This window comes from Cupressus sempervirens, chromosome 1 (genome assembly GCF_028749045.1).
Source record: "Cupressus sempervirens isolate cs-2001-9-10 chromosome 1, ASM2874904v1, whole genome shotgun sequence".
In the NCBI taxonomy this organism is placed as follows: domain Eukaryota; kingdom Viridiplantae; phylum Streptophyta; class Pinopsida; order Cupressales; family Cupressaceae; genus Cupressus; species Cupressus sempervirens.
The window spans coordinates 208,683,018-208,707,440 of NC_143118.1; the positions used below are offsets into that span (position 1 = coordinate 208,683,018).

Consider the following 24,423-nt stretch of genomic DNA (forward strand, 5'->3'; position numbering starts at 1 on the left):
TCACTAAAAATATAATACGTCAACCAAAGTTTTAGTGAATTATATATATTTTATTTTAACTTAACAAAAACATATTTCAGTTATACATTTATTTTATTTTAAAACAAGTTTCTTGACGAAAACAGGTCTTCAGCATGTGGTTTTAATGTTCCTTTCTTCGTAAATTGCTTCGAATATGCATTCTTCTGTACTTATCGCATTACTATGAGAAGTATCTAATGGGGATTTTTTCTTCTGTTCAGTATGCCATCGATAGATTATCCTTGTGTTATGAAACTCATAATTATAAATATTTTCATCCAATGAAAAACAAAGAATAAAATTCCTTTATGAAAAACGAAGAATAATTAAAACGAGTTGCAAATCAATTTAATCAACTAGACGGCAGTCTTGTACGACTTCAAATCCCCACGGTTTTGAATACAATATTTGTTTGACTTTCATTAAAAACGTGAACTTGCCTCACACGGAGCTCTGAAAAGCTATAAATAGAGCAAGGGAGATTAAGAAAATCCCAACATCTGACTGTTTATCAGATTCAAAACAATACAAATCAACGATCGAGTGATCAAAGGATAAAGGAAAGATGGATTCAATAAGGGTATTGGGCAGCAAAAATTTATTACTAGAGAAGAATATTAAAGTAAGTAGCCATAGATTTATTTCTGCCAATTTCGCTATGCCGGTACTAGGGATTGACAGAACAAGGCAGACTGGTTTTTCTTCTCTCCCTTCACTGCGTAGAGGGGTTTCGAGTTCAAGGAAAGTTGCCACAAAACTTATTTCCAAAACAAGAATTGCTGAGCCTGAGAGTGTCACGGAAAAGCCCCTCAAGGAATATGAAATCAATGGTGAAGTAGTACTGCAGAAGGTGGCATTTCTCAACCTCACAGACTACTGTGCAACTGTGGCTGACGAATTTTCTGAATTGATTGGGAGAAAAGTTTCTCTTCAGCTTGTCAGCAGCGACCAAATTGATCCCGGTATCCCATATCTTGCAGAACTGCTTTTCAAATTTCTGATTAAAACTTCTATAGTATACAAATTTCATATTTTGCCTTCTTATATGTTGCCCTAAGGGATCAACATAGATATTCACAAAATGTTATTTTGGGGGCATGAAAACTCAATGTTTATGTTATAAATTTTTAATGTGTGATTTGTTGTGTGTAGAGACTGGATTGGGAAAAACAGTTGGGCAGCCTTCTTATTTAAAGTGGAATCCGTGGGATGGGCCCATTTCAAGTGAGACACGCTGCACAATCAAATTTAAATGGAATTCTGCACTTGGTTTTCCCGGTGCATTTGTCATAAAAAATACGCACCACCGGGAGTTCTTTCTGAAATCGCTCATCATATCCATCCCAGGTCAGGGAGTTGTCCGTTTTCGATGTAATTCATGGATAACCCCATCTTCGCTAAACCCCAATGACCGCGTTTTCTTCACCAATAAGGTGTGTTAATCTTTTTTCTTGATTAATTAGCAAATCCTGCTCAATATTTAGTTTCGGTAATTCATGGGCACAGGAGTAACATAAATGTGTTTTAACAGAGCTTTCTGCCGGAGGAAACGCCGGTGGGTTTGAGGAAATTCAGGGAGTCAGATTTGATATCCCTGCGAGGAGATGGAACCGGAGAAAGGAAAGTTTCCGATCACATATAAGATTATGATGTGTATAATGATATTGGGCAGCCGGGAAATGATCCAAACATACGGAGAGAAGTTTTGGGTGGATCGCAAGAGTTTCCTTATCCTAGAAGATGTAGAACTGGTCGTCCACGTGTAAAAAATGGTACATGTCTTTAATACTTTATTAGTAAAATGTGATTTTTTAATGTATTGACAGTTGCATGGTAACACTATTTCTATGACTTATCTTCGGCAGCACCGCAATTTGAGACCCGAGCAAGCTCGATCTTTATTCCTTCGGACGAAAGGTTTCCATACACAGACTTTTCCGATTTCCAAGCTCACATTATTTCGGCAGTTGCTAACGTCGTAATTCCCACTCTCTCGAATCTCTTCGACTACGCCTTCGAATCCTTTGACGAAGTCAGTGAGCTTTACAGACGGGGATTGAATAGCGCCAATAATTCTCGCAGGAAACTCCGTCAAGTTAATAATCCAGTCCTATTTGTCCAGCGACTCCTCGACGGCTTCGAGGATGATGTTCCCTTTATAAATTTCAATCGTCCACAACTTGTGGAAGGTAAGATTACCGTGCATAAATCAAATTAGGGTGCATAAATTTGTTTAAATAATGGTTAAGCTGTATAGAAATGAAACTGGACTGATGTTGTGTCCTGCAGTTGATGAGCTTGCATGGAGAACAGACGAGGAATTTGCGCGTCAAACACTTCCGGCTTAAACCCAATGGTGATTCAGTGCCTAGAGGTAACACTATTTCTTTATGTCAGAAATTCTTCCCCTTTACAGTATTTCCACGATTTCGTATTTCCACTATTTCTTTATGTCAAAAATTTTTCCCCTTTACCGTATTTCCAATCTGAAATGCCTTCTTTTGCTGTTTTTTGGACAGAACTTTCCTCCTTCCAGTAGCCTAGATGAAAAGTTGTATGGCCCACAGAAGAGTGCCATCACAGAGCAACACATACAAGAGAACCTTGAAGGCATTTCTGTCGATCAGGTAATTTCTCCCCTGAAAAGATTTTGAATTATCTATTTTATAAACAAATTATAATGAAATTCAATTAAAAAATTACAGGCCACTGCATTGAAAAGGCTATTTGTTGTGGACTACTATGATGCTTATATGCCCTACATCGAGCGCATCAATAAACTTTCTGAAGATATCAAAACATATGCAAGCCGCACAGTGTTTTTCCTCACAAAGGAAGGAATCCTAAAGCCAGTGGCCATAGAGTTGTGTTTGCCACCAGGTGATGAGAAAGAGGCTGTAAGAAAGGTTTTTACACCAGGGGAATATGGGACAGAAGAGGGAGCACTGTGGCAGCTTGCCAAAGCCCATGCTAGAGTCAACGATGCAGGTTACCATCAGCTCATCAGCCACTGGTATGTTCTCACCCATGTCCCTTCATTAAAAATCTCAACAGTCTATCTAATTACATTTTGCTAGAATTACCAAAGATTAGAAAAATGGTGTAGACCGCGTCAAGGCAGCATCTGTTTCAGCAACTTACGCAAAATTCTGTTTTGTAATTGACTGCAGGCTCAGAACTCATTGCATCGCAGAGCCTTTCATTATAGCAACACACAGACAACTAAGCAAAATGCACCCAGTGTACAAACTATTGATACCCCATTTCCTCGATACCATGGACATCAATCAAGCTGCCCGCCAGAGCTTGATAAATGCATCGGGAATTATAGAACAAGGCTTTGCCCCTGGCAGATATTGTATGGAACTCTCATCTAAAGCCTACAAACAGTGGAAATTCAATGAGCAAGGATTAGAGACCGACCTTCTTAAAAGGTAAGAAATCCGCCGATTTCGTTGCTCGCTGAATGTTCTAGCTTTTCCCTAATTTAATTTGTAGGCCTAATTAAACTGAGTCTTTTCCATTTACAATGAACCGCGCAGGGGAATGGCAGTCCGGGATTCAAAGGCGCCAAATGGTTTGAAGCTTGTGATCGAGGACTACCCATATGCTGTTGACGGCATTGAAATATGGTTTGCCTTAAAGCAATGGGTTTCAGACTACTTGTCTCTGTTTTACAAGAACAATAGCTCAGTTACAAAGGACAAAGAATTGCAGGCTTGGTGGGATGAAATAGTAAATGTGGGCCATGGAGACCTCAAGGACGATCCGAGCAGATGGTACAAGATGGATTCCTTGAGTGAAGCAGTGGAAATAGTGACAACTATCATCTGGACTGCATCTGCTCACCATGCTGCTGTAAACTTTGGGCAGTACTCGTATGGAGGATACATGCCCAATTTGCCCACCATGAGCAGACGCTTCATTCCAGAGAAGGGAACACCTGAATATGATGAACTACTCAAGAACCCTGATGCATATTTCCTCAAGACTGTGTCTACTCCAACGCAGGCAACCATTATCATGGCCGTTTTGGAGATTTTGTCAAAGCATGCAAGACACGAGGTTTACGTGGGACAGTTGCAAGGGTCTACTATGGATAGAGTAGATGATCCACGAGTGGCAGAAGCATTCGCGAAGTTTTCGGCAAACATGACCAGAATTGAGAAGAACATAATCGAGAGGAACAATAACTGTGAAGTTTATAAGAATAGGACCGGGCCTGCAAAGGTTCCTTATACCTTACTGTACCCTGACACTACAGATTTATCAAAATCGGGTGGCCTGACAGGCCGGGGAGTGCCTAATAGCATCTCTATCTAAAATAATCAAAAAGTTTCAGTTTATCATAACCAATTATTTGATCCTCTACCATTCTCCTTTTCTCTATTTCAGCATTCTTTATCAAATTCTTTATGCTTTGTAATACTATGTGAAATTTTATGCAGTTTCACAAAGTAATTAATAATGAATAGTGTATATTTGACTCAAAGGTCGAACAAGAGATTCATTCTAGAAATTCGTGTTTTCATTCCTTTCCGAAATGATAGACGTTTTAAGTCAGGTTTATTTTGTTTTGTTTAGATAATAAATCTTATCTCTAACATGCAAGGAAGAGGTGTCTATTTAAGTCCACTTCGTCAAATAAAGGGTAGTTTTATCGAATTTTTAGATCTTAGTGTTTTGTGTGAGAGTTGGGTTTTCAATCTTCATGTCATGTAATTCATTATGCTATTTGAGTAAAGAATATATTCACAATATTGTATTTTTTCTTTTTTTTTGTCAATTGTCTTTCAAATTTTTTATATTTGAAATTAGAATTTAGGATCATGGTAAATACTTTGTCTATTTCAAAATTTAATGGGAGAGTTTATAGATATGTACAATAAAAAAACATATTCTTTTAGTATGCAAAGATTTTTGGGATAATGTAAAATTAGGGTATATGGAGTCTGAAAATGTGGATGATATTCGACCTAATGAGAAAAGGATTCAGAAGGAAACTAGGAGAAAGATTGCAACTACCTTATATCAAATTCAGATGGCTCTTGATAGGAGTTTACTTTGTCAAATTCCAAATGCAAAGAGAAGTAAGGAGGCCCAAAAGACTCTAAAAGATACTTACCAAAGTAATAATCAAATCAAGGTTATCGAATGACAAAACTTGAAAAGAGAGTTTGAATTATTAAAAATGTACGAAATTGAGAATGGGGAAGATTATTGTGTAAGGAAAAATGATGTGGTTAAGAAAAAAGACACTCTAGGTGAAAGTATGGACCAAGAAGTTGTGGTAAAAAAGATATTAAGATCTTTAACACCTAGATGAAATAATGTAGTAATCATCATTGAAGACAAAAAATAATTGTCCAGTCTTGAGTATGATCATCTTTTTGGTTCTCTTATGTGACTTTAGAATGGAGTAAGAGATTCCCCTAAAGTTTTTTATTAATGCTAAAATAGGTTATTTTATAGGGAAACCGAATCCCTAAATGTTTTACATAAAGATATAAAGATTAAGTCCCAAAATGAAATAGTGTTTTGACTAGAAGAACCTTGCAAAAATCAACATCACAACTCAAAACACTAAAAAATAATAGCCTAACTAAAGAAAAAAAACAATAAAGAGACATGTGCCACATAGTGACTTAGTACTTGCCTTTAGTTTTAATATAAGTCTAGTTTTAATTTAATAAATTTATTATAGTATAGAAAATATTTTACTTGATAAAATGTTATATAGTTATAATTTTCTATAATGATATTAAATTATATTTTTATTTTATTTATAAATATTATAAATCATAAATATTATATTATATTATAAATAAATCATAATATTAAAATAATAATATTTTATACTAATAATATATAATAAAATTTCTTAAAAGATAATATAATGTAAGTAATATCATTTTAAAAATATTTTTAATTGAATGAAAAAATTATAATAATAAAAAATATAAAATTAAGACCAAAAAATCTAAAGCCTTTAGTTTTCATATAAGTATAGTTTTAATTTAATAAATTTAGTATAGTCTAGAAAATATTTTACTTGATAAGAAAGTTACATAGTTATAGTTTTCTATAATGATATTAATTTATATTTATATTTTATTTATAAATATTATAAATCATAATTATTCTATTATATTATAAATAAATCATAGTACAAAAATAGTAATATTTTATAATAATAATATATAATAAAATTTCTTAAAAGATAATATAATGTAATTAATATCATTTTGAAAATATTTTTAATTGAATGACAAAAATTATATTATAAAAAATATATAAAATTAAGATCAAAAAATCTAAACTAAAGCATTTAAATTAAAAAAATATTAAACATTAATACATTCAGGTTAATAAAAAATAACTCTTAAAAGCATTATTTCTACTATCATCAAATTTGGCCAATATAAGAGCTAAATGAATTCACTCAGTAAAATCTTTAAAAATATTTTCTAAAAATCGTAAAGCTAAAAAATTTGCACCTATGTTATGCACAATTTATTAGTTTCATAAAACAAATTTAAAATAATTAATTCTAAGTTGGAGAAACTAAAAAAATTAATCACTAGTTAAAACCTAAAATTCAAAATGTATCACAATAGTACTTAGCCTACTAGCAAGCACTAATTAGCATACTGGAAAGTACTAATAATAGTAAAGCTGAAGAAACTAGGCTAATAATTCCACCTTATCTTTCAACTTTTGCTCAATTATTTTATATAACCCTTTATTTGATCCTCTACTATTTTCCTTTTCTCTATTTGAACATCCTTTATAAAATTTGAATTTACTTTTATGCTTTGTAATATAGTATGAAATTTTATGAAGTTTAAAGAGTAATTAACTAACATATTTTAAAAATTTAATTTTTTTTTAGAATAAGTGAAGAGACATATAATTTTAAATATCTAAAATTTATAAATACAAATAATTCATTAAATTATGTTTGAGAAAGTAAAAATATTGTAAATAAACAAAAAAATAAAATTACTAATATTATCAATTTCACAAATATATATCTACAATATACATCAAATATTTAATATCTACAAATTTTTTTAATGATGTGAGAACTCCATTTTCTTAATGATATTTTCACTACTGATAAGACAAATCACATTAAATGAAATAGAAACAATCTTAGAAAAATGATAATTAACAAAATTTGAAAATGAATACCCTTAAGAAATAAACCAGTCCTTTTGAAATCTGAAAATAAATACCCTTTAAGAAATAAACCAGCCCTTTTGAAATATGAAACATTTTTAGGCTAGGTATTGGAAATATGGTAGCAACGATTTGTTGGGCATTGTTGGGAATATAGCATTAACTTCTATCCTAGGCTTTGCACATTTTGAAATAGTTTACATAAAAGAATAAGACTTGCATAATAGCCATGAGGGGTCACAAAAAAAATTGTGTTTTTAAACAATGTGAAGTTTGAAGTATATATATTGAAAGATTTCCTTTGGGCTTTTTATCTTATATTCATAGCACTTGTTTTATATCCTTGAGTTAAAGAAGGAAGATGGTATGGTGGCAGTTATTTTTTTCTGTCAGTTATAAGTCCATAAACTAATCTTGTTAATGTAGTTTATTTGTTTAACATTATGTTCATGGTGATTTTATAGAAGGTGATATATTTGTTTATAAAGTTTTGGATTTTATTATTTACTTACATAGGGTAAGAACATGGACTTACCATCTTGGTTAGACAGTTGTACAGTTATTCAGTTTACAATTGGTTTTTTATAGCAATGGACATTTATAGAATAGTTTTTCACCATTCATCAACAAATGAAAATCAAGTGTAAAAGTTTGTTTGATTTAAAAACTATTCATTCGGAACAAGAAGTTTTGTAAAATAGTTATATTTATTGTAATTGATATCAAGCTAGTGATTGAAATTTATTTTGATGTATCCATATTTAAGGGAGTATAGGTGTGTGTGCGCGCGTGTGTGTGTGTAATAGTAAATGTAATAAGGTGTAAAAGAGACACATCTTTTTTTCCTTATAAAGGCAACATATGAATTGGTATATTTTCGATGACCTACAAGTCTTCTTCAATATTTATACACAACAACTCTTCTTCTTTCAACTGTTTATCAATGTATTGATCTAGTTTCAGTATTTTCTTCATCATCTCCACACAACTTATGCTCTTTAATCAAACCCAGTGGTAGTCTTGACACTCTTATTACTCTACAAAACATGGAGGCACTTGCACAAAAGTTCTCTTTCTTTTCACATTTTTGGTACAATATTTTTTTTTGTTTTTAGATACTAGGGTTTTTATTTTTCTACTAATATTCTAAAAAATTCAACCAAACGATGGATAAATGTTTAAGATCTAAGAAGTTTATGCTGATGATTATTAACTATTGTTGATGTCTTCAAGGATTGAAACATATCGTATAGAAGATTATCTTTTAGAGGGTTTAAGATGAAACATTTTATTTTGATTTTCTCTATTCGAATATTTATCAAAATGATCTATGAACTTGTTGAAATATTAAATGCAAATAATCATTTCTCCCTGAAGCCAAACACCCACCTACCACCCTGACCGCTTCAAAAATATTAATGCTTGGTAGGTGAGTTTCAAATTTGGAAGAGAGGGGGAAAACATTTTGATGAGAGACAAAAAGGAATTTTTTCAAATTCATTTGATCGTATTAGAGAGTTGAAAGAATTGCAAAGTAGAGAAGTGCAAGTGCATAGAGCTATGAAGGAAAATGATTAGCAGATCTAGTCATCAGAGTTTAGAAGATAGAAGGAAGTTTGTTCTCATGTCTATAGTTGCAAGTGTTTCCTCTTGTCATTCTATAAGTTCATTGTTTATTGGATTTTTTCTATGAAGCAATGATTACTCTAGGCATTGTTGTAGTCAACCATTAGAGTTGCAAGTTTAAAATTTTAGGTTTCATCAGTTTGAAGAATTTAGGTTTTCCTAGTTGAAGTTAAATTCTTCTAGATTTTGTAATAGTTTATCATATTTGAATAGAAAGCAAGCAAGAAGGTATACATATCTTTTTTATTCTTCTCTTATTCATTATTGCATGTTTTTCATTTGAGTAGTTCTTTTTTGAAATCTTCATAATTTGGTTCTCTAGTTTTAATGGTGGGAAAATCTATGTTGTAAGTTTGGTTTACAGTCCACTCAGTTTGGTCTTTACCAAGTCCTTTTCATATTTTTTCACTATGTTCTCTTTGCAGTTATTACCGAGCTCACTTTGCATCCTCTTCTACTAAGCACCACTTTATAGTGGCTACTGAGCTTACTCGACATTGCTTGCTATCGAGCTCACTTGACATATACTTGTGCCGAGTTGCCCTTTGTTTCTCGAGTTCACTCGACTTTCTCTTGTGTTGAGCTTACCCAGCACCCTCCTGCCACTTGACATCCATTGGTACTAAGAAAAACTATTACTTGACACCTTCATCTGCTGAACAAAACTAGCACTCAACAACAGTTGTTGCTGACTAAAATTTTAGGGTTGTGATTTTATTTTTCACATGGTATCAGAGCTTTGAGGCCCCACATCCATAGTGAGTTAGGGTTTTTTTCTTCTAGAATATTTGACATGGTAGGAGATATAGGAAAGATATGGTAGTAGCCACTATCCTTCAATGGACAAAATTATGATACATGGGCAGAGAAAATAAAAACCATAATGGTTGCAAATGATTTGTGGGAGTTTGTGATTAATAGGTTCAATGATGTGATAGACCCAGCTCAGTATGTTGTTCTTACAAATAATCAAAAGACTCAGTTGAAGGAGTCAAGGAGAAAGGATGCAAAGGCATTAAGTTTGATTGAGGCAACAATGACAAAGATAGTCTTCTCCAAGATTGCAGTAGCAAATTATGCAAAGGAAGTATGGGTCATCCTTGAGACAAACTTTAAAGAAATTGATAAGGTCAGAGTAGTAAAGCTATAGATGATCAAAAGAGATTTTGGGAACCTTCAGATGAGGGACAATGAACTTATTGCAAAGTTCATCTCACAAATCTCCACTTTGATAAACCAGTTCAAATCAAATGGAGAAGACTATGATGAGAAGAGAATTGTAGAGAAAGTATTGAGGAGTTTACCTCATAAATATGACAACCTTGTGATGACCATAGAGGAAGCAAAGGACTTCACCACATTGACCATGGATGAGTTGATGGGAACTCTTCAAACCCATGAGCATGGGATAAACAAGTCAGAAACTACTTCCCAAGAGAAATCTTTCAAGGATCAAGAGAATTCAAGAGGCAGGGGGAGAGGAAGAAATGGCTCTAGTAGAGGCTCAAGAAATAGAGGTTATGGAAGGAATGGTCAAAGGAATGCTAGTGCAAAAAGCTCAAGAAGAGCAAGCAACTAAGAGGGAACAAGCACCTCTCAAAAAAACTCTAGAGCAGGTAAGAAAAATCACAACTCAAATAAGAGTAATGTTAAATGCTACTACTGCCATAACTATGGGCATTATGCAAGTGAATGCTGGAAGGAATAGGGTGATCAATCAAAGAAAAATGCTAATGTGGCTAATGTGAACATGGGAAATTCAAACAATCCCACAACCTTCATCATGTATAACATTGGTGAAGAATGAAGCCTTGAGGTATGGTACCTGGACAACGATTGTAGCAACCACATGAGTAGTAATGAAAGTTTATTCTCTTTCATTGATAAGACTTTTAAGTCTAAAATTAAAATGGGAAATAATGGAACCATTCCCATAGTGAGATAAGGATATATTATGATCTGCACCAAGCAAGGTGAGAAGGAAATACAAAATGTTTATTTTCCCCCCGATATGAAGCATTACTTGATAAGTGTTGGCAAACTCATTCAAAATGGATACAAGGTGTTGATGGAAAATGACAAGTGTGTCATTCATGAGAAGGATGGGAATAATAGATTACTTGCAGTAGTCCAAATGACAAAGAACCAAATGTTCCTATTGAGAATAGATACATATTTCTCTTTTCAAGTTAGTGTTGCACCTTCCAAGCATGCATGTATAGCAGTACACCAACAATTAGCTCTTAGGAGCATGATTGAAGACCCCTCCAAGCTTTAGCATCTTAGGTATGGACATCTTGGCTTTTCTGATTTAAATTTGTTGTCCAAGAAAATAATGGTGGTTGGTTTTTCCAAGCATAGTAGATTCATGACAAGTGTGAGGCTTTCATTTTTGGTAAGCAACATAGGCTTCCCTTCAATTTCAAAAATTCTAGAAAGGCTAGAGCACCATTAGAATTGATGCATTCTGATTTCGTAGGCCCTATGTAAACTACTTTTATTGGGGGGATTACTTATTTTATGACATTCATAGATGATTTCAATCATAGGATATGGGTGTATTTTTTGAAGAACAAATCTGAAGCATTTGATAAATTTGTTGAATTCAAAGACCTCGCTAAAAAAGAATGTGGACACTATATTAAGGTCCTTAGATTAGATAGAGGAGGGGAGTATACTTCCAATATGTTTGTAAATTTTTGTAGAAAAAATGGCATAAGAAAATAGCTTACAGCTAGTTATACTCCACAACAGAATGGAGTGGCTAAGAGAAAGAACAAGACCATTGTTGAAATGGCTAGAAGCATGATGAAAGAAAAAGGCCTCTCAACTAAATATTGGAGAGAGGCTATAACAACAGCAGTATATTTGATCAATAGGTGTCCTACAAAATTAGTTCATGACAAGATACCTTTTAAGGCTTGGTCAAGGGGCAAATGGATAGTTGAGCACTTGAGAGTGTTTGGATGTGTAGCACATGTACATGTGCCTAAAGAACAAAGGAAAAGCTAGATGACAAAGGTATGATGTGAATCTTCATAGGGTATAACTCATAATCAAAAGCCTATAGATTATATGATGCAATTAACAAGAAGATTATCATTTCAAGAGATGTGGAGTTTCTTGAAAATCAGTCATGGGATGGCTCAGTAGATGAATGCTCAAACACTTCAAGTAAAGTGCACACTATTGAAGAGGAAGAAGATGAAATTGGTGATTAGCAAGAAGATGGAGTAGCAAACATAGATTGCAGACAAAGGCAAACAGGGAACAACCCTTAACATGCTGAGCAACAATTCCAAGCACTTCAAGATAGCCCTGAGCTAGTATGCCAAACAATACTAGCAACAATACTGAGAATTTAGATCTCACTCTCGCCTCCCTATTGCCAAGAAAGACTAAAATTCTAAGAGAAATATACCAAGAAGAAACGTATGATGAAGATTATGATGAGAGTGTAAATTTTTCATTATTTTTTCATAGTGATCTAATATATTTTGAGGAAGCTATGAAAGAGGATAAATGATGTTATGCCATGGATGAGGAAATAAATGTTATTGAAAGAAATGAGACATGGGAGTTAACTACATTGCCTCCCAGGAAACAAGTAATTGGAGTGAAATTGGTTTACAAGACCAAGTGTAATGCTGAAAGAAAAGTAGATAGGCATAAGGCACATTTAGTGGTCAAGGGGTACAAGCAGTAGTATGGAAGAGATTATGATGAGACATATGCCCAAGTTGCAAGAATGGAAACTATGCATGTTGTCATAGCAATTGCAGCCTAGCACAAGTAGAAGGTATATCAAATGGATGTGAAGTTCACCTTCCTAAATGGTGTTTTGAAGGAAGAAGTTTATGTGGAGTAGCCACCTAGTTATGAAGTTGTAGGTGAAGAACACAAAGTGTGTAGATTAAAGAGAGCTCTATATGGGCTCAAGCAAACTCCAAGGGCATGGTACAACATGATTGACTCATATTTAATGGGTTGTGGCTTTAACAAAAGCGATGGTGAGCTCACTCTTTATATCAAGGTAGCAAATGGGAATGTGTTGATTGTTTTCTTGTATGTTGATGATTTAATTTTCACTGGAAATAATAATTTCCTAATTGGTGAGTTCAAAGAGGCCATGTCAAATGAATTTGAAATGACAAACCTAGGTCTCTTGAAGTACTTTCTAGGCATAGAAGTAAAACAAATTCATGATGTCATCTTTATCTCTCAAGAAAAATATGCAATACAGATCTTAGAGAGATTCAAAATGTAGAACAATAAGGAAACCCCAACACTAATAATAGTAGGTCTAAATTTGAGCGAGGAAGATTGCAGGAAAAGTGTGAATCCAACACTATAGAAGAGTATGGTTAGAAGTTTGATGTATTTGACTACAACTAAGCCAGACATAATGTATGCAATAAGTTTGATTTCTAGATTTATGGAAACACCAAAGGATTCCTATTGGAAAGCAAGACAGAGGATTCTAAGGCATGTGAATGGTACCAAAGGATTTGGAATTTTGTATACTACAAAAAAATGACTTCAAGTTGGTTAGTTACATGGATAGTGATTAGGCTGGAAGTTGAGATGAGAGGAAGAGCACTTCCAGATACATGTTTCATAAGGGATCGAGTACTATTTTATGGGCATCAAAGAAGCAACCTATTGTTGCTCAATCCACAAAAAAGGTTGAATACATAGTAGCAAATGTAGCAACATGTCAAGCTATTTGGTTAAAAAGGATCTTGACATATTTGAATGAAAGGCAAGGTGATGGAACCATCATTTATTATGACAACATCTCCTCTATTGTATTGTCTAAGAATCCAATCATTCATGATAGAAGAAGCTATATAGAGATTAGATATGACTTCATCAGAGAGTTGGTGGATAATGAGAATATCAAAATGTAATTTTCCAAGTTTGAGCAGTAGCTAGTAGACATATTTACTAAGCCTTTAGGCATTGGAACTTTTGTACACCTAAGAGAGTGTCTTGGTGTAGTTGATTTGGATCAAGAGTGATCTTTGTTTTTTTTTGGCTTAGGACAAAGGCAGAGTGTTGAAATATTAAATGCAAATAATCGTTTGCCTTTAAAGCCAAATACCCACCTACCACCTTGACTGCGTCAAAAATATTAATGCTCAGTAGGTGAGTTTCAAATTTGGAAAAGAAGAGGAAATTTTTTTGATGAGAGACAAAAAGGAATATTTTCAGATTCATTTGATCAAATCAGAGAGTTGAAAGAATTGTAGAGTAAAGAAGTGCAAGTGTACGGAGTTGTGAAGGAAATCGATCAATAGATCTATTCGTTAGAGTTTAGAAGATAGAAGGAAGTTTGTTCTCATATCTATAATTGCACATATTTCTTCTTGTCATTCTATAAGTTCATTATTTATTGGATTTATCCTATGAAGCAGTGATTGCTCTAGGTATTGTTGCATGTAGCCATTAGAGCTGTAAGTATAAAGTTTTAGGTTTTATCAGTTTGAAGATTTTAGGGTTTTTTGGTTGAAGCCAAATGCTCCTAGATTTTGTAATAGTTTTCATACTTGAATAGAAAACAAGAAGGCAAGCATACATGTCTTTGTTGTTCTTCTCTTATTCATTATTGCACATTTTGCATTTGAGAAGTTCTTTGTTGAAATATTCATACTTCATCTCTCTAGTTTTAATGGTGGAAAAATCTATGTTGTAAGTTTGGTTTACAACCCACTCAGTTTTGTCTTTACCAAGTCCTTTTCATTTTCTTTCACTGAGTTCTCTCTGTAGTTATTACCAAGCTCACTCAGCATCATCTTCTATTGAGCACCACTTTGTATTGGCTACCGAGCTCACTTGGCATATTCTTGTGCTAAGATGCCCTTTGTTTTCCAAGTTCACTCAGATTCCTCTTGTACTGAGCTTACTTGGCACCCTCCTACCACTCGGTATCTATTAGTGATGAGAAAAACTATTACTTGGCACCTTCATGTGTCGAGAAAAATTGGCACTCGACAATAGTTGTTGCCAAGAAAATTTTTAGGGTTGTGATTTTATTTTTCATAGAACTATTACGATGCCTTATTTCCACAAATAGGGTTTTCTTCTTTATTAGACTCTAAACTAGGAGGAAACATCAACAAATTCTATCAATGGTGAGTGAATTGTTATAAAAGTTATGTTATTTGTTTAAGAAGATCAATGGAATATTGGTCATTTAATCTAGGTGTAATTCTTCCTATGTTGCACAATGTAGAATCCTTTATCCAACATGTCATAGATGGAAATTTGGGGATTTTGTTCAATGTTCACTCTCCAATTTGTGAAGAAAATAAAATAACAACCCTAAAAATTTGCTTGGCAACAACTAATGTGAAGTGACAATTTTTATTGGCACCAATGGATGTCGAGTGATAGGAGGGTGTTGAGTAAGCTCGACACAAGAGGAAGCCAAGTGAACTCGGCAAACAAAGGGTAACTCGACACAAGTATATGCCAAGTGAGCTTGGAAATAAGTAATTTTGAGTGAGCTTGGTAGCTACTACAAAGTGGTGCTTGGCAGAAGAGGATGCCAAGTTAGCTCAATAATAACTACAAAGATGGAACTTGTTCAAAGACTCGACCGAGTGAGCAGTATAACAGGTTTCCATTAAAACACACAGAGATGAAGGTTGAAGCGTTCAACTATGAACTTATCAAAAAATAAAATATTTTTCAATGAAGAATAGAAGTGGGAAACACCAAATATTTTTATGCCTACTTGGTTGCTTGCTCTCTATTCAAATATGATTAAAAATATTACAAAATCTACAAGAATTCAGCTTCAACTAGAAAACCCTAAAATCTTCAAACTAGTAAAATCTAAAACTTTAAACTTTAAAGTTACAGCTCTGATGGGTGTATACAACAATACCTGGAGAAATCACTACTTCATAGGACAAAAACCAAAACAACTAACTTACAGAATAACAAAAGAAGAAACATGTGCAATTGGAGGCACGAGAGAAACTTCATTCTACCTTCTAAACTTTGACTTGATCTATTGATCAACTTCCTTCATAGGTCTTTGCATTTAAACTTCTTGACTCTGTAAATCTTCCAACTCTCTGATCTCCATGAATGAATCTGATACATGCCTTTTTGTCTCTCTTCAAAAAATTTTCCCTCTCAATTTGAATTCAAACTCACCAACCAGCATTAATGTTTATGACAATTCTATAGGCTATCAGGGTGGTAGGTGGGCATTTGGCTTTAGGGGCAAACACACATTAAATATTTTAACACAATTTGCAAAAGGTTTATAGCAAGTATAATTAGTGAAGATGTGATTTCTCTATCTCACTTTGAGTTCTTTATCCTTGGCAACTTGTGCCAAATTTGACATTAATTATTTATTAATATTTTTTTGAAAATAAGGATAAAAAAATTGGCCAATATAATTTCACCCACTTTTCTTTTCAAAATTAAATGAAATTGAATATTCTAACTTCATAATTCAAACAAATGAATATAGATTCTAAAATGGTCTCTTTCAAATATTGTGCTAGAATTTGTGTTTACTAAGCTTAAGAACCATCCATTTATATTCATTTACATAATCAAAGAGGCAAATTGAGGATACTTGACCACTTAAAAGAAAATTCTAAGGTTTAAAGGGTAACTCACATGAATTTTGGACATAGTTTGAATTTCCTTTGGGATGCTCTTACAAACTAAGAATTCTCAACTCAAAAAAGTCTTCTAGACCAAGGAAAGGGAATCTAACTAACTAAATTAAAACTTGAATTTATAAAGTTAATGATGATTGATTCAAGCCTTGATAGAAATATCAATATTATACTAAGAACACTAATTTAAATTACTTAAATGCATTAAAATTAATTCAACCTCTATCTTCAAAAGGTATTACATTATGAAAACTATGACATGAAATACAAGCACCATATTCTTCATTCGAATCACATTATGTAAGGTTACATGAAAGGGATTTTATCCTACGGATCTAGCTTTGTAATGTAAAACCTATGGTATAAATTGTGGTTTGTTCAAAACTTTTGTTTCTAATTTTATGGTGGGAATCATATATTCTTCAAAACTCGTAGAATGGTGTAAAATTTACATTAGGGGTTACAAAAGCTTGAAATCTTTCAACACTAATATTGGGCTCCTCTAATTCAATCAAAATTCCATACCTAGATTTGTAAAATTACTGAGTTCATTATGTTTTAAAGAAAATGAGGTCAAGGCATAAGTCATTACCTATTATAGGTCACTGGCCCCAATATAGTTTGTCACAGTTCTTATGCATGAACTATACACCATTACTCTTCATTGGCCAACTAATTATAAAATGGCCCAGCTCACAAAAACCATAAGAATTTCTATTTCAAAATTGGTAATTGTCTATAATTACTCTGTGAAACCACCCTCCTCTTTTTTGATTTGTTGGCCCCCATTCAAAACTACCAAACAAAATATTTAATATTTTCAATTTTTCTTTAGAAATAAGATTATGAATTTGATTTTTGGGCAAACAAGACAACAAAGTTGGAGTCAAATCTTTATGATTTAGCAAAAACCCCTGCATATGTATTATCTTTGTGTGGTAAACATTTCTTGCCTAAAATTGTCACAAATGATGTTCTCTGGAGTACTCTTCTGCATAATAATCTTTGGTTAGGAGATGATTTTATGGGTGGTATGTTCGATTGTAGCTAGCTTTTGGGGAAAAAAATGCTTTTTTGATTTTGCATTTGATAATGTAAAATTGGCTTTTGAAACCTTAGACTTCCACTTTGATCAAGATTTCCTTCATTGTATAAGAGGTTTGTTGAGTCATGCATTATATACTTGAGGAGTATCATGAACACAATCACATTCCTAAAATAACTATGAATACCTCTATCTAACTATGTGAATAGATTATTTACATCAATATTTAGATCTACTATAAAAATGATGAATCGTGTGAAAATATTTATAAAATAATTCTTAACATTCTCACATTCCATAAATAATTGATAATATTTATGTCTAGGACTATACAAGATAATTATTTACATCATTACTTTGTTCTATTATGAAAATGATGAATGATATGAAGAGTTCTCTCAAATAATTAATATATAAGACATTCTTATATTTTATGAATGTGTCACCGTGAAAGATTTATTTTTGCGAATGCTCAGTTTTCTTATCAAAATGATAAATAATGGGAATTTCCTACAAATAATTAAACCTAAAGTGCCCTTAAATCTTCTAACAGCAAGTATCCCAAGAATTTTTTACATCAATGCTCTTTTCTATTCATTGAAACTTCAAATAATTATTACAATATGTATTCTTATGTCTTCGATCATAAATGTGCAAAATAAACTATACTTAGAAGTATTCTTAAATCTTTTGACTACATGACCTACATGAAGTGATTCATCAAAAAAAATTGTTCTATTATCAAAATGATGGATAATGTAAATTTATTTCAAATAACTATAACCAAAATCATTCTTAAATATTATGGCAACAAGTCAATACTTTGTTCTTTTCTTTGAAATAATTATAACTCAATGGGACCAGCTCATTACAAACTAGCTAGATGACTACCAGCAGATAACCATCAAAACAAAACTAACCCCTAATGCTTTTTAAAACAAAAATAGAAGTTTATACTATAATTATTATAGTGACTATAGGCTTTAAACAAAATTCCTTTTAACAAGGCATAGAAGTTTATACTATAATTATAAAGATAACTATAGGCTTTAAACAAAATGCTTGTTAACCAACAAAAGACAATTAACAAAAACAAATGTGTAACAGCCTTGAAACTAAAAAATTCTATAAACTAGTGGATTAATAGCATGCAGAAAAAAAGAATGGGGGAATCCCTTAAGATTTATTGTCCTCCTTCTTCCCCAAGAGGACATTCACCCAGTCTTTTTCTAGGAAGTCAAAACACAGCTTGGAGTCCTCCTTGGGTAGGTCCCCTTCGGCATCCTTCAACACGCATAGAGTGGTAGCCGCCAGATGAGTGACTTTAACTATAAACTTGGTTAATAGTCCCATTCTTCCCTCTAGTTCTTGAATTCTCTCCCATGGCTCATTACCATCCTTACCCAAAATTCTTGGATGTTTTTCCCTGCTAGGCTGGGTATCCTACACAACAAGGGGGTTAGTGGCCTTTTTAGAACCTGCTTTAATAGGGGAGGAGATCGTAATGGAGGAAGGCATCATGTCCACTATTTCAGGGAATTGATCCTTTGTTAGGTCCACACACCTGGGCACAACTATCACTAAGACATGCAACACCTCCTTATTCTCCTTGTCATTACCCGAGATTGACCTAGAGGAATTAAAAATCTCCTCTTCAACCTCCTGCATTCCTCCCTCTCCAAAGTTAATAGTTTTCTCCTTCATTCTTCTTTTGTGGTAGCCTGAATCCTCATAATCTAATTCCTCCTCCTGCAAGGCTCCCTCCCTTAACTTTCTCTTAGCCTGAGACTTAGCCCCCCTTCTCATTTTATCTTTCACATCAACAATAGTATCTTCAAGATCATGCAACAAGAAGAAGGGAAGTGAAAGAAAATCATGGTGTCCGAAATGATTAAGAAGAGGAAAGTGGTAGTAGTAGAAAACTCCATACCTTCCTTCTAGGGTAAGATATTTCATTAGAATCAGGCAAACCTCATTCCATATGTCAAGTAGTTTTTCCCTCATGAAACTGCCTCTATGCCAAACTAGTTCCTCACCTTCCTTGAAAAAACATTGCAAACTAGTTTTGCTAGTCATCCATGTCACATTTTTCCATTTTCTTCCCCTCATCACCATGCCCATTTCCATAGCAATCACCTCCTCCAAAATGTGAAATGAGATACCATTAATTGTCACCTTGTGATTCTCCCATGTGTTAACAAACTACATAGAATAATTCTCATTGTGACTATTGAAAGTCTCCATGAATGAGACAAAACCACCCTCTCTTAGAATGTACTAGACCAAGGTCTTCCTCACACTATCATCAATCATAGCTAGTTCAATGCACAATAGATCACCTCCCATCTCTATAATTTTTGCCTATCCTCTCTCTATTCAAATCCCAGTCCCTAAAAAATACTTCACTCTTAGAAAGATAAACCCTTAAACAGGGATGATATTTACAATTAATAGTAATAATGGAACCTACCAAATTGGTGAGAAAGATCACAAGTTGGCTACCATGATCTTTACCCCAATCGTTTCCATCATTCCCAACAGGCCATAAATCTATTAAAAAAAAAATCTTTTTTCTACACAGCATATGATGATCCATAAAGGGAAATGAATAAAAAATCCCCCATTTCAAACTTCCAGTTTTTGGGCCATGAGTTATAATTATTGCCTACACTCAAGCCTTTTCTCCTTACCACATAAGCATCAAGTACATTTCTCCCCGCTAGTTTAAAAAAATTACACAAAGTAACTAGCTAGGATTCAACATTATTTATTTCTTTATTCACTATCTCCCTCACCAAATTTGGAAAAGTGTTCAAATTCCTCCAACCTCTTAGCCCATCCAGTTTTAAGCCAATCACTGCCATACCATCAAATGCACTATTTTCCTCCCAAAAAAAGTGATTCAAATAAAATCTAATGAGGGTGGCTAATAGGTACTTGATATCATCAATAATACTTTTCATAGCCCATCCCTCCCCTATATTACCTTTAACTATCTCAATAATGACTTTAGAATCACCTTCAACTTGCACATCCCACCATCCCATGCTCAAGACAAACTTTAATCCTAGTATAGAGCCATCACTTTTGCAACATTATTTGAAACTTTCCCTAATGGACCAACATAAGCCAACAACATCCTTCCCTTACAGTCCCTAAAAATACCTCCCCTTGCCAATCCCTCCTTTCTCGCAACACCATTAAAATTAAGTCTGACTCAGTTAGCAGGCGGGGGTTTCCATCGAGTTCTCTTTCTAGCCATAAGATTAGAGTTGTCAGTCTCCATAATGCCATCCATCAATGACTAGCACTTCACAATTCTAATCTCCACAGTAGAAGGGGGAACACAAGTTTTCTCCAATTGCTACATCTTATGTTATCAACTATCAATTTGGAGACCATATCAACCATGACCTTCACTTCCCTTTCCTCATTTTTGAACACCCTATTATTTTTCTCCTTCCCAATACCCCAACACACCTGGTGGGAATAATCTTCCACAAATTGATAAGCAAGGGGTGGGTGAAGGGGCCCTATCAATTCACCAAATGCCCCACGTCTACATTGAACACCCAATTCACCTCAAACTTCTAGAGGATTTTCCCCCACACCTTAGAAGAAAAGCTGCAATGTAGGAATAGGTGGTTGATGCTCTCTTCCTCCCTCTTACACATACGACATTGGTTAGGTAATTGGAACCTCCACTTTCTCAAATTGTCAATCATGAGAATTTTCCCATGGATAGTGGTCCACTAGAAAATGTTGATTTTTGGGATTAAATGGTTAAACCAAACATCTCCCTAGTCATTAGGTTCAAGAGATTTATCAAACATTAACTTGTATGTAGATTTAACCGAGAACTCCCCAGCCGAGGTGGCCCTCCAAATGAACTCATCAGTCCTATCTCTTCTCAGGATCTTGTACTCTTCCAACAAAGAATTCAACTCATTAGTCAGGGCCCTTCCTATCAATTCATTTCATTGCAACCTCATCTTCTTCTATTTTCTTCTTGGGCCAATATAATCCACAACCATTCTACCCCCCATGTCTTGGAGGTTATATCGAAGAGACCCAAACTTTGTTCTTGACAAAGGTTTATCTGTAAGCCATGGATACTCCTAGAAATTGATCTAGTTACCATTCCCCACAAGCCACCTTAGTCCCTCCATTAGAAGGGTTCTATTTCTCATGATGTTAACCTAGATATTAGAGCCCATAGGAAGATCATTTCTCAAGGTACAATGAGGGAAATTAATGAATACTTTGTTATACTAATCAATGATGAATGATGCTCACTTCTATTAACAAATTTTGAATGACACTTGCTTTTATCAATAAGTGATGAATGATGTGAAATTTTTTAATCAAAAGAATTCATAAATAGTGAGATATTTTCAATCTAGAGGAACAATAGAGAAATATAGAAAAATATTAGAGAAATTACAATCACCTTGTGATAAGTTTCAACAATGCTCCCTAGAGTGGGTTTCTACCAAAGGATACTCTATTTCAACTCCTCATCCTTTTCTATCTTTTGAGCATGCTCAAAAGAATTTTCAACATTATCTCCATAGTCTCCAAACTATCCTAACCCTTAAACATCATTTTATCAAATTGATCTCTAGTGAGATGGACTTTAAGCCTAAATCATCTATTCTTGATAATATTAATGTTCTCAAATAGATCATACTTCATGACAGAGATATAAAAAGTAGATCTATGCACCAAAATCATACAAAAAGGGATATATATAAGAAAAGGGAGCATAACAAACACATGAAAAAGGACAATATATATCAAAAACCAATACATTACAAATACATGCAAAAAGAGGATGATGCCATATAGAAAGCATGCTAAGGGAGATCTAGGAGACTTAACTAATGAGCAATGTCCTCAAAATTGAGATTAAGTGCAACTTTTTATGCCTTAATGGCTTGAGATATATGTTTAATCATCATTTGACACAAAACTCTTTATCCATACAACACCCAATAAATTATGTATTTATTCTAATGCAGAGTTATTATTTATTTTTTTGGACAATAATTTTATTTTTATTGGAATTCTTTTATCATAAGTTCATTGGAAAACCTTATTTCATAATTGACAGGATACAGCAAGAAAAGCTTCTTATGAAAGTATGATACAAATCTTTTTGCCAATGAAAATTTGGTGTGTATTGGACATATAGGTTTAGAGAATAAACTATAGATGGACACTAAGCCTCCTACTAGAAACTAAGGAATGTAGGAAATAAATACATAAAAAACTTTAGTTATGGGAGAGGACATTCTTGGAGATCGTAGGGCCTACTTTAGATAAACAAGTAAAATTTTCTAGAAGTATAATCCTATTACTCTATTCCAATTCATTGATTTCATTATCTAGCCACATCTCACTTTGTGAATATTTCGATTGATTTGAATACCCTTTTTCATTTTATTTTACCTCCATATGAAAAATTTTGTTGATTCTCAAATATGAGCTTTATATTTAATAGAAAATTGACTATAGTGAATTTCCTCATTCATTTATTTGCATGCTGATGTACAAAATTTGCAACATAAACCAATATGGACTTCTAGTCCCATCTATGATAGTAAGGTCTCTCTCCTTTCCTAATTCAACAACACCTTGTGAAATGTTCCTCCAAATACTCACAACCTAATTCAAATCTTCTTTAAATGATTCAAATACAAAACTTGATCAGAGTCAACCTCTAATTGTCTTAATGGATAATTGGTTACTACATACTGTCCTTTTCATTTGTGTTTCCATATCCTAAAGTCTCATTACTCTCACACAATCCTTCACATAGAAACTTTCTTCACAAGTTCACACCTATCCACTTTCCAAAACTAATTAGGATATCTTTCTAATATTTCCAATTACATATTCTATCCACAAGCTAGACTTTCACCATGCCTAACCACTACTATCAACTCACTTGATAATGTATGACTATCTCCCTCTTACATATTCCAACAACCTAAATGTACACTCTTCTATAGATCAATGACTTGGCTCAAACACTCTACACCTTGACCAAATCACTCGAAATCAAAACTCAAAACTTGACATTTGAACAACATAACAATTTCAAGTTCTCATGATGAGAGTAATCTTGCACACTATCTAGGCAGTCACATCTAATACCCTTACCTTTGTGTCACCTTCATCCAAAATATTGGAAGACTATGTTTACCCTTTCCTCATGCCTTTCCTACACTCAACTCACTTTTCATACCCTACACAATAACAATAAACATAAAATATAGAGAAATTACCAATCTGTTATCATGTCTGATAGCTAACCAACCTTGTCAAATACACTTCCCTGGTATTATCCTAAGGCTTAAAAACCCCTACAAGTACTTCCAATTACTTAAGCCACTTTTCCTTTGATCTTCCTTAGTATTTAAGTCCCACTTCATATATTAACGGTAGACAAATCACTCTATCACCTTGTGAAAACCAAAATGTTTTCTCTTTGTGACTACCACTAAGGACTTCTAGTCCTATATCTAATAGTGATCTCTCTATCACTTCATACTATTCTCTTCATTTTTTGTTGCATCTCCCCAAGTCTGATCAGTAACACAATCCTTCACATAGCAACTTGATCCATAGTTCACACCCTATTCTCTTCATAAAACCAACTAGGACATCTATGTGACCCTTCCAATTACATATTACATCCAAAAGATAGACTTTCTATTGACATTAAGGTCAAATTGTCTATCAATGAATCAACAATTAGTTAAATAGTCAAATGGTTGCAGTGTCTACTAAGCACCTAATTTAGTTTGTAGCGTTTGCCAAGCTACATAGTGTTTACTAAGCTTCATGGAGTATGTATAGTGAAAACTAAGCATAGTAAAGGCTACCAAGCTATTTAGT

The 24,423-nt window shown here is 33.6% G+C and overlaps 1 pseudogene across 1 annotated transcript; it reads left to right on the top strand.

The window, feature by feature from the left end:
- Positions 1-537: 537 nt before the first annotated feature.
- LOC149576880 (linoleate 9S-lipoxygenase-like) lies at positions 538-4,540 on the top strand (annotated as a pseudogene). Its single transcript, XR_016362393.1, has 9 exons — positions 538-983; positions 1,174-1,454; positions 1,553-1,793; positions 1,887-2,210; positions 2,311-2,395; positions 2,541-2,648; positions 2,727-3,034; positions 3,192-3,455; positions 3,564-4,540. The product of XR_016362393.1 is annotated as a linoleate 9S-lipoxygenase-like (transcript).
- The last annotated feature ends 19,883 nt before the right edge of the window (positions 4,541-24,423 follow it).